The sequence below is a fragment of the Triticum dicoccoides genome, chromosome 3B, assembly GCF_002162155.2.
Source record: "Triticum dicoccoides isolate Atlit2015 ecotype Zavitan chromosome 3B, WEW_v2.0, whole genome shotgun sequence".
Lineage (NCBI taxonomy): Eukaryota > Viridiplantae > Streptophyta > Magnoliopsida > Poales > Poaceae > Triticum > Triticum dicoccoides.
In genome coordinates this window covers 587,448,199-587,459,567 of record NC_041385.1, presented here as the reverse complement: position 1 = coordinate 587,459,567, position 11,369 = coordinate 587,448,199, and positions in this window count along the sequence as shown.

Below are 11,369 nucleotides of genomic sequence, written 5' to 3'. Positions count from 1 at the left end.
TCTTATACCTTTGATGTCCTTGGGACATGGCATCTTTTCAATAGCATCAACCTTGACTTTATCAACTTCAATACCTCTTTCAGAAACTTTGTGCCCCAAGATAATACCTTCATTAACCATAAAGTGGCACTTTTCCCAATTCAAGACAAGATTAGTTTCTTCACATCTCTGCAAAACTCGAGCAAGATTGCTCAAGAAATCATCAAAAGAGGAACCATAGACGGAAAAGTCATCCATGAAAACCTCACAAATTTTCTCGCAAAAGTCAGAGAATATAGCCATCATGCATCTTTGAAAGGTAGCAGGTGCATTACATAAACCGAAAGGCATACGTCTATAAGAAAAAGTACCAAAAGGGCATGTAAAAGTAGTCTTTGATTGATCTTTAGCCGACACAGGTATTTGAGAAAAACCAGAATAACCATCTAGAAAGCAATAATGTGTATGTTTGCATAGTCTTTCTAGCATTTGATCAATAAAAGGTAAGGGGTAATGATCTTTCTTAGTAGCCTTATTTAATTTGCGGAAATCAATCACCATCCTATAACCTGTGATAATTCTTTGCGGAATCAATTCATCTTTATCATTAGGGACAACAGTAATACCTCCCTTCTTAGGGACACAATGGACACGACTTACCCACTGACTATCAGCAACGGGATAAATTATACCTGCCTCCAGAAGCTTGAGTATTTTCTTTCTTACCACTTCTTTCATTTTAGGATTCAAACATCGTTGAGCATCACGAACTGGTTTGGCATCAGCTTCCAAATTTATTTTATGTTGACATAGAGTGGGGATGATGCCCTTAAGATCATCCAGAGTATATCCAATAGCAGCACGGTGCTTCCTCAGAGTTTTCAATAATCTTTCTTCTTCATGCTCTGAAAGGTTAGCGCTAATAATGACAGGATATATTTTCTTTTCATCAAGATAAGCATATTTAAGATTATCAGGCAACGGTTTAAGCTCAAATACGGGATCACCCTTGGGTGGAGGAGGATCCCCTAGGATTTCAACAGGCAAATTGTGTTGCAGAATAGGTTCCTGTTTAAAGAATACTTCATCTATTTCCCTTGTTTCATTCATGAACATATCATTTTCATGGTCTAGCAAATAATGTTCTAAAGGATCACTAGGAGGTACAGCAATAGAAGCAAGACCAATAATTTCATCCTTACTAGGCAATTCTTCCTCACGATGTTGTTTACTAAATTTAGAGAAATTAAACTCATGAACCATATCATCCAAGCCAACAGTAACAACATTCTTTTCATAGTCTATCATGGCATTAACAGTATTCAAGAAGGGTCTACAAAATATAATGGGACATAAACTATCTTGTGGAGAACCAAGAACAAGAAAATCAGTGGGATATTTGGTTTTCGCACACAAGACTTCAACATCTTTAACAATTCCCATAGGTGAAATAGTATCTCTATTGGCAAGTTTAATTGTGACATCAATTTCTTCTAACTCAGCCGGTGCAATATCATGCATAATTTCTTTGTATAAGCCAATGGGTATAACACTAGCACTAGCACCCATATCACATAAGCCATGATAACAATGATCTCCTATTTTAACAGAAATAACGGGCATGCCTACCACATGTCTATGTTTATCTCTATCACAGGGTTTAGCAATTCTAGCAGTTTCACCAGAGAATTGAATAACATGCCCATCAATATTATCAAACAAGAGATCTTTAATAATAGCAATATTAGGTTCTACTTTGACTTGCTCAGGAGGTGTATAAATCCTAGTATTGCTTTTACGAACAACGGTTGAAGCTTTAGCATGATCCTTCATTCTAACAGGGAAAGGTGGTTTCTCAACATAAGAAGTAGGAACAATAGGATCATTATAAGTGACAATCTTTTCTTCAACTTTAATAGGTGCAGCTACTTTTACTTCTATGGGAGGATGATATTTAAACCACTTCTCCTTGGGGAGATCAACATAAGTAGCAAAAGATTCACAGAAAGAAGCTACTATCTCAGAGTCAAGTCCATATTTAGTGCTAAACTTACGGAAAATATCGGTATCCATAAAAGATTTAACACAATCAAACTTAGGTGTCATACCTGACTCCTTACCTTCGTCGAGGTCCCAATCTTCAGTGTTGCGTTTAATTCTATCCAATAAATTCCATCTAAATTCAATAGGCTTCATCATAAAAGAGCCAGCACAAGAATTATCGAGCATGGTGCGATTGTTATCAGAAAGCCGAGCATATTCTTTTTGCATAATCACTTCTCTTGAGATCTCATGATTGGGGCATAAATATAACATTGATTTAAGCCTCCCCCAAGCTTAAGCGATGCTTTCTCCTTTGCGAGGCCAAATATATATATATATATATATATATATAATTGCGATCACGATGAACAAGATGCATAGGGTAATACTTTTGATGAAATTCCAATTTCAACCTTTTATAGTTACATGATCTTGTATCATCACATAACCTATACCATGTCAATGCGTCTCCCTCCAAAGATAAAGGGAAGTCCTTCCTCTTAAAAACATCATCGGTTATACCTGCAAGCTTAAATAGTCCACAAATATAATCCACATAGCATAGATGTTCGTCAGGATGCTTTATTCCATCTCCTGCAAAAGTGTTAGCTAGCAGTTTTTCCATCATACCCGAAGGAATCTGAAAAGGAGTTTCATTTTCAGTAGGTTCAGTAGGTTGAGTAGGTTGAGTAGGTTGAGGAGCAATTATTGGCTCAACTGGACGGGGTGAAGATACCCCGAACAAACCCCTCAAACAATTACTTTCCATAGTAACAAGTGACAGAAAATTTCAGCACACTAAATAAATTTTTCCTTACCAAATTCCACCTACCAAAGGCGCTTCACTCCCCGGCAACGGCGCCAGAAAAGAGTCTTGATGACCCACAAGTATAGGGTATCTATCGTAGTCCTTTCGATAAGTAAGAGTGTCGAACCCAACAAGGAGCAGAAGGAAATGATAAGCGATTTTCAGCAAGGTATTCTCTGCAAGTACTGAAATAAGTGGTAACGGATAGTTTTGTGGTAGGATAAATTGTAACGAGCAACAAGTAACAAAAGTAAATAAAGTGCAGCAAGGTGGCCCAATCCTTTTTTTAGCAAAGGACAAGCCTGGACAAACTCTTATAATAGGAAAAGCGCTCCCGAGGACACATGGGAATATCGTCAAGCTAGTTTTCATCACGCTCATATGATTCATTTTTGGTACTTTGATAATTTGATATGTGGGTGGACCGGTGCTTGGGTACTGCCCTTACTTGGACAAGCATCCCACTTATGACTAACCTCTATTGCAAGCATCCGCAACTACAACAAAAGTATTAAGGTAAACCTAACCATAGCATCCAAGTCAGCCCCTTACGAAGCAACGCATAAACTAGGGTTTAAGCTTCTGTCACTCTAGCAACCCATCATCTACTTATTACTTCCCAATGCCTTCTTCTAGGCCCAAATAATGGTGAAGTGTTATGTAGTCGACGTTCACATAAAACCACTAGAGGTTAGACAACATACATCTTATCAAAATATCGAACGAATACCAAATTCACATGACTACTAATAGCAAGACTTCTCCCTTGTCCTCAGGAACAAACGTAACTACTCACAAAGCATATTCATGTTCATAATCAGAGGGGTAATAATGTGCATAAAGGATCTGAACATATGATCTTCCACCAAATAAACCAACTAGCATCAACTACAAGGAGTAATCAACACTACTAGCAACCTACTAGCACCAATCCCGGACTTGGAGACAAGAATTGGATACAAGAGATGAACTAGGGTTTGGAGATGAGATGGTGCTGATGAAGATGTTGATGGAGATTGCCCTCTCCCGATGAGAGGAGCATTGGTGATGACGATGGTGATGATTTCCCCCTCCCGGAGGGAAGTGTCCCCGGCAGAACAGCTCTGCCGGAGCCCTAGATTGGTTCCGCCAAGGTTCCGCCTTGTGGCGGTGGAGTCTCGTCCCGAAAGGTTCTCTTCTATTTTTTTTCTCATCGAAAGACTTCATATAGGAGAAGATGGACGTCATAGAGCCACCAGGGGGCCCACGAGGTAGGGGGCGGGCCCAGGGGGCGCCCCCACCCTCGTGAGCAGGGTGTGGGCCACTGGCCTTCATCTTTGGCGACGATTTTTCTTTATTTATTTTAAGGTATTTCGTGGAGTTTCAGGACTTTTGGAGCTGCACAGAATAGTCCTTCAATATTTGCTCCTTTTCCAGCCCAGAATTCCAGCTGCCGGCATTCTCCCTCTTCATGTAAACCTTGTAAAATAAGAGAGAATAGCCATAAGCATTGTGACATATCGTGAAATAACAGCCCATAATGCAATAAATATTGACATAAAAGCATGATGCAAAATGGACGTATCAGCCGTCTCTTTCCGCGAGCAGTGTAGTTTTTCTTTATGTTGTTGTTTTTATGGATCTTTTGCTGTGTAAAAACATATATTTGTTATGCAAGACGCCTGACTTGGGTCAGTCTACCATTTCAGGCAGTTGGATGAATATCCTACGTCTCCTAACCCTTCTTTCCTTCTTCCTCACCTCTTCTTCTTCCCCAACAGATCACCGCACGGGCCATACGGATACTCCCCAACATGCGGTTGGATAAACATACTCTATGAATGAAAATTATGTGTCAGCGATAGGATGGCTGAGTTTGGTTTGCTCACATGTGACATCACGTGTCAGTGAGGCTGTGTTCCCTTGGTTGGGTTTGCGGCGTGCAGGAGCGACTGTGTGAGGGTGCGGTGTGATAGTGGCGTGCAGGAGCGCTCGTGTGAGGGTGCGGTGCGATGGCGACAGCCGTGCGCAAGTGTACCTCCTTCTCATTTTGAAAACTTTAGGCAAGCTTGGAAAAAATGTGTAGCAAAGTTTGGCAATGCAAGGCCTAGACCCAAACAGGATAAGTACGTACGTACTAGGAGTACTAGTGTTAAAAAAGAAAGGCGGGGTTTTCCTTCGCGGGATTTAATCGATACAAATCCTCATTTCATGTGTCAATTAATGTGTATTTTTTATCCAAAGACCAAAGAGCTAACCATCTCACTCCTCATCGCTTGATTAATGCAGCACCATGCAAACCAACCTTCTCACTTCCGCATGCATGCAGGGGATATTAATATCCTTGGTTGCTAACCCCATCAATTTTGCCTTGATTAGTGTTAGTGGCCCTTTGCAAATTGTAATTTTGATATACTGGCCTTGTGTACAAAAAAATGGAGGTAGTAACTATATTTGACTTCCTTCCCCATTGCGGTGACGTCGACGATATCTTTTTTTTGTGGTTTGGTGAAGTGCGTTCCACGGAGAACACCATTGAGGGAGACCATGGTAAGTCATTCGCAAATGCCGCCTCCAAGCCGAGACAACCACCTTATTTGCATCCAGGAAGTCCATTGAACCAAAGGACTAGTACTACTAGGAGTACTAGTGCGGTGAGATGGTTTCTCGAAGAAGACGATGGAGAAGCGGAGTCAACAAAGAGTGAAATGATGGTTGCTTCGTCCGTGCTTTTGTGATTTGACGCCTCACTGCTTTGTGGTTTGTTATAGAAGGGACAGGGGAGTAGACTCTGTGCTCTATACTGTATTACATGCGTCCAAGCATGGGAGAAAGAGGAGAGACGTTGCATTTTTCTATTCCTTCAATCAATCAATCAATCAGGGAGCTTCGGTTCCATCTTTTTGGCTTTGGCAACACCATCCACAATTGTTCCCACGATGCTAAAAGCTATTTTCACATTTGGCTACACATTGTGGATGCCCTTAACCGTACCACTTGGTTTTGCTCCTGTGTGCTATCTATACAAATCTCAATTATATTGATCTAAAAAATTATAGAATCAAGATTAGTAACAAGGAGGTGATTTTGCCGCGCGGATGGTGGGGGAGGTTTCTTATTTTTGGAGGACGTTGTCCTGGCGGTTTGCTAACATGCAGTCCCACGTGTCAGTGCTTTACCAAGCCGATCCGCGTCCCACATGAGGCAGAACAACGGCAGAAGCAACACATGGTTAAGTTGAAGAAGATGAGGGAGAAGCAGATTCAGCAACGAGTGAAATGATGGTTGCTTCGTCCCTCCAACTCCTTTTTTAGCATTATTACTTCGTCCCTCCAACTTAACTGCGGGAAAGGTGCAGCTTTGTGATTTGACGCCTCATTGCTCATTACTACGCCGTCGCCATGACTGGGGTGCTTCACCCCGGCTGCTCTACACTGTATTCCGGTATGGCACGTGGACCCGGTAGCTTGATGTCCCACATGTCGGCGAAAGGGACTACAAGATTTATGAAAGCAAGCGCTCCACTCTTACGACAGAGGAGTAGACGACACGACGGCCCAGTGAACTGTCACTTGTACTATATAGTACTATAGTTTTGCTGTTTCGCACGATCCATCAATACAAACCCGATTAAATAGGAAAGGGCGGGAATTTTCCCGCGCGGTAGATGATACTGGCCATACATTTCAAAGGCAATTTTAATGTATGCAAACTAAATAATTATAAGTAACAATATGATATCTAGTAAAACTAAAAACACATATGATTTATTGTGTTAGAGTGTAGTAGTAGTGCTGTAACATGCGAGAACGTGTAGAGATGTAGTTTTGGAGGGGCTACAGAGAGAAAAGCTCAATACGGTCACCGAACTTCAGAATAAGCTGATTACGGTCACTATATACGTTTTGCGGTGATTATACGGTCACTTGCTCATGGTTCAGCATCGGATTGCACTCTGTTGACCGGACAAATAGTCTGCGTGCTGCCATGTTGACTAGTTAAATTGACCATGTTCCTTGTGGGTCCCACCTGTCAGTTCGCATAGAGAAAAGGTCAGGTAAACACAAATTTATGCAGGTGCGACAAGGCTCCAACCCATGCGCGGGAATCACCTGGTTGTGTATGTGTCTGTCAGGGCCTGATGTGTGCGCATGCATGTGTAGGTTGAGCACTTGAGCGTGAGAGTGTGTGTTGGTCGTGTGGTGTACTGGTGTGTGCATGAATGCGTGCGTGTGTGCGTGTGAGTGTTGCATGCGTGCGTGGCTGCGTGTGTACGTGTGAGTGTTGCGTGCATGCGTGGGTACATGTGTTTGTGTGAGTGTTGCGTGGATGCAGTTCGTGAACATGCGTGCGTGTGTGTATAATCACCACACCAGCTCCTGTGTGCTAAAACAGACGGCTCAGCATACCAATACAAGGCCACCTTGTCCGCTGTGCCTGCGGTCATGACTTCGAACCACCGTCCAAATATTTTTTTGTCGTCTATTTTCATTCTTACTAGCAAGATGCCCGTGCGTTGCACGTAACATCAAGATGCATTTGTATGACTTGTTTATCTTGTGAGAGAAAAGGATGAACGAGGGAAGGCCTTATTTGCAAATGTGGAGAGGTGTGTGGGTACCTTTTTGCAAAATTGCCATAGTTTCTTTCCTATCCGTCAGATATAAATCGGACGACCTATATTGCAGGATGGCAGGCACACCATCATCACCAACTCTGTTTTTTATAAGAGTGTATTTTATAAGAGTGTAGATGTAGAGTAGATAAAAAGTCGACAGGTGGGCACGATGGTAGTGAGATAATGTGATGCAACACTAGAGGTGCCACGTGGAGCGTTTAACTGGTCAACTAGTCTTGTCATGAGCAAATACAGAGTTGTACGGTGAGCCCGTGACTGTATAATAACCACTAAACGTAAATGGTGACCGTAATGAGTGGAGTCCGAACTCCAATGTATGTATCGTGCTTTCGCTTCTAATACAATGATCGTCATTGCATATATCGCAAGAGAAAGATGAAACATGCGTGAATTTTCTGGGGGCTTACTTTTAGAGGACCTGGAGATAGATTTGTGTGCATACGTGAAAGGGGCATACAGGGGGGTATGCGATGAAGAGAGAGATGCTCTTTGTTTCTCTTTATTATGACTAACTTTGTATATAGTATAAAAATATACAAATTCACAGTGTGGAATAAATATCATTGTGGGCACCATGCAATGCAAATTAGCGTTCGTACTCCTCCATATAACTTTGTAATGTTGTATATATGTAGAAACTCTAAAATAATTTTTTGGCCACACTTTATTCAAAAGGAATGTTGTATGCGAAATAAACGTGAAGAGAGGGCTTTTTAGATCAATGGGGTACGTGATGTAACATGTGTGAATGTGTAGTTGATGCATTTGGTGGGGCCTAGAGAGGTATGTGTGTGTATTATGTATTCGAGAGAGGCATGGATAGAGGGGCCGACAGGGGGGGCGTGGGAGAGATAGCACGAGAAATGAGAGTGATCTAGAGAGAGAGACGAATATGACGTCACGATGAGAGATTCCATTCCCTTGAGTGTGTATATGCAAGGGGGGAGGGAATAGAGGCACCAGGAGAAATTTTCTGTGTGTGTGGTGTTTGTGTTGGTATGTGTGGGTGTGAGAAGAAAATGAGACGTGGGGGTAGAGGGTGTGTCACCGCGTGAGGTCCGGTGGGTCGAGGTGAGGCCCTTCGTTCGGTTCCGTCCTGCGCCACATTGGTCGGCCCGTGACTCATTTAGGAAGACCCATGGATGACTAGTCGTACAAGACAAAGATAGCAGAATTGTGAAGGACTCTATGTCCACTGACAAAGCCGGCTAGGATTTGTAACCCTAGGTTCTCGAACTAAGGTAACCCCTTTATCTCTGATATTACTATTCATCCAACCTAACTTTAAGGGGCATCCTACAGAATGCTCTGCTAGAATCATACTCGTCGATTAGGAAGAGAGGTGTGAGACAATGCGTGAGAGACAGGCCTAAAGATAATGTGCGTACATGAGACACGTAGGCAGGTCCATGTATATAGAAAGGGTGGACGGGGATTGTGCGTGTGTATGTTTGCGAGAGGAAGAGTGCTTGTGATAAAGGTTAGTGAAAACAGTTGTAAATGGTTACGAGAGGGAGGGAGGGTTATATCTAGAGCATGTGTGCGAGAAAGACACTTCGGGAGAGAGTGTGTGAGCATGTGTGAGAGACCATCGATGGAGAGTGAAACTACACGTAAAAGACTTCTGTACACATTGATTAAAGATATAAATTGTATCCAAATATTAGGATGGGATCATGATATTTGCAATTCGCGTAAGGAGCGGTCATTGATCCATCAGACATCTAGATTCTATCGAATTTGAGCATGTCTATGTTATTATTCGACACAATTGATCCACATACTTAGTATTTTGAACTCCAGACAATGCATCACTTTAGCAATGGAATATAAACGCGAGTATAGTTCATGTTGTGTGTGTAAAGCACATTATACATACGAAAGTTACACAATGAACATTATAAATAGCAGCTACCTATGAACTAGTATACATTTGAATTCAACTTAAGGTGGTTTAAAAAATCAAATTCAACATGAACTCCATTCAATTATTTGAATTTGATATCATGGCACTTGTAAACCATACCTAAATTATGGGGGCACCAATCTTTGCTCTGATTTCGTACATAATAGCATATGTAGTCGTGTACAAAATAGATCCAAATTTAGCTCCTCCATTCCAAAATAATCATAGTTATAGGATTTTCAAGTGTCAAAATTTCAAAAAGAAGCGGATAAGTTAATGGGGTTTTCAAACATACAAGGTCAAATATAACATTGTCTATTTAGGTCAATCCTCATAGTTCAAGAGTACTCTAAACGTGAATGCTTGTGTTTCAAAATTTCGAACGAAGTGCCAAAAGAGCCTCTACTCGCCCGAAACCGCGTGAGACCAATGTTTGGTAGTACAAGGAAATTACTTTTCTAATAACTCCGACCCGTGAGACCTACCGGCCCGACGTCCAAAGGTTTAAACCGGGGTAGGTTTGTACCTTCATCTAGACGCCACGCAACCGCCTCCGAAAAACATTCATACACAATGGCTGCCTAAGCACACATACGCGCGGCCGAAATCGCTCCCGCCCACTCTTTGGGACACCTGGGATTACCATCCTAACGCTGACCCGCAGTAGGTCCGAAATTTATGAGGGGGGAAAAGTTTGTACTTTCCCCAAATTTCAAACAAGTGCGTCCCATCTTCTGTTCAAAAAAGCCAAAAACAAGCGCGTCCCAGACCGAAACATGGTCCCCCCCACCCGTCTGATTCCCCATTTGTACTCCGTGGGCGCCAAAACTACCTCTCCACCAACCGCGGAACCCCGGCGTCCTCCGTCCGCCACCCCATCCCACCCATCAACCGCTGCCCTCCTCCATCACGCCGGAGCCGATACCCCGACGTCGTCGTCCACCGCAACCTCAACCGCAACGCCCTCCACGGCTAGTAGTTGAAGCCGAGGCCAAGCCGTCCGTACTCGAGCCAGTTCAACCACGTCGTCCTGCACCTCACCGCTGCCGCTCGAAATTTGCAACCCTCCACCGCACCGGAGTTGTTCCTGCTACGCCGTCCTTTGCCGCCTCGGATCTGCTTCCCCTCCGCCAACATAATGCCACGGCAACACAGTCAACAATTTGGCCATGGGTTCGTCCAAGCCTGCACCCTCCAGAACATCGGTTTCCCCGGTAAAAAGAAGAAGATCGGCGCGACATGTGGAGGTGACCACACCGGCAACCGAAAAAAGGTACTCCTTGTAACGCCCCAGATATACTTTCCATATTTGTACTCCAACTCTTGCCGTCTCCGGCGCTAAGTTATATTTATTTCTCGGGTTGGGTCTTTGTCTCCGTGTGTTGTTTTTCTTTTTCGTGCATCTCTTATCATGTCATCACGTGCATTGCATTTGCATACATGTTCATCTCATGCATTCGAGCATTTTCCCCGTTGTCCGTTTTGCATTCCGGCGCTTCGTTCTCCTCCGGTGGTCATTTCTAGTCTTCTTTCGTGTGTGGAGTTTAAACATTTCCGGATTGGTCCGAGACTTGCCAAGCGGCCTTGGTTTACTACCGGTAGACCGCTTGTCAAGTTTCGTATCATTTGGACTTCGTTTGATACTCCAACGGTTAACCGAGGGACCGAAAAGGCCTCGTGTGTGTTGCAGCCCAACACCCCCCCAAATTTGGCCCAAAACCCACCAAACTCTGCTCCTTGTCCTAGAGCGTTCGATCACGATCGTGTGGGTGAAAACCGCACCTCATTTGGACTCTCCTAGCTCCCTCTATGCCTATTTATACCCCCTCCATTCGGATCTCTTCTTCCCCCGTCCGAAACCCTAGTTAAAAAAAACAGATCCCTCTTCCCCGCGCCGGGCCGGACGTGTCCGCCCGCGCCGGACGTTGTCCGCCCCGCCGCCGCACCCACTCACGCGCCGCCACGTGGGCGCGCGCCCACTTCGCCGCCGCCGGCCCGGGAGGCCCAGGAGGGGC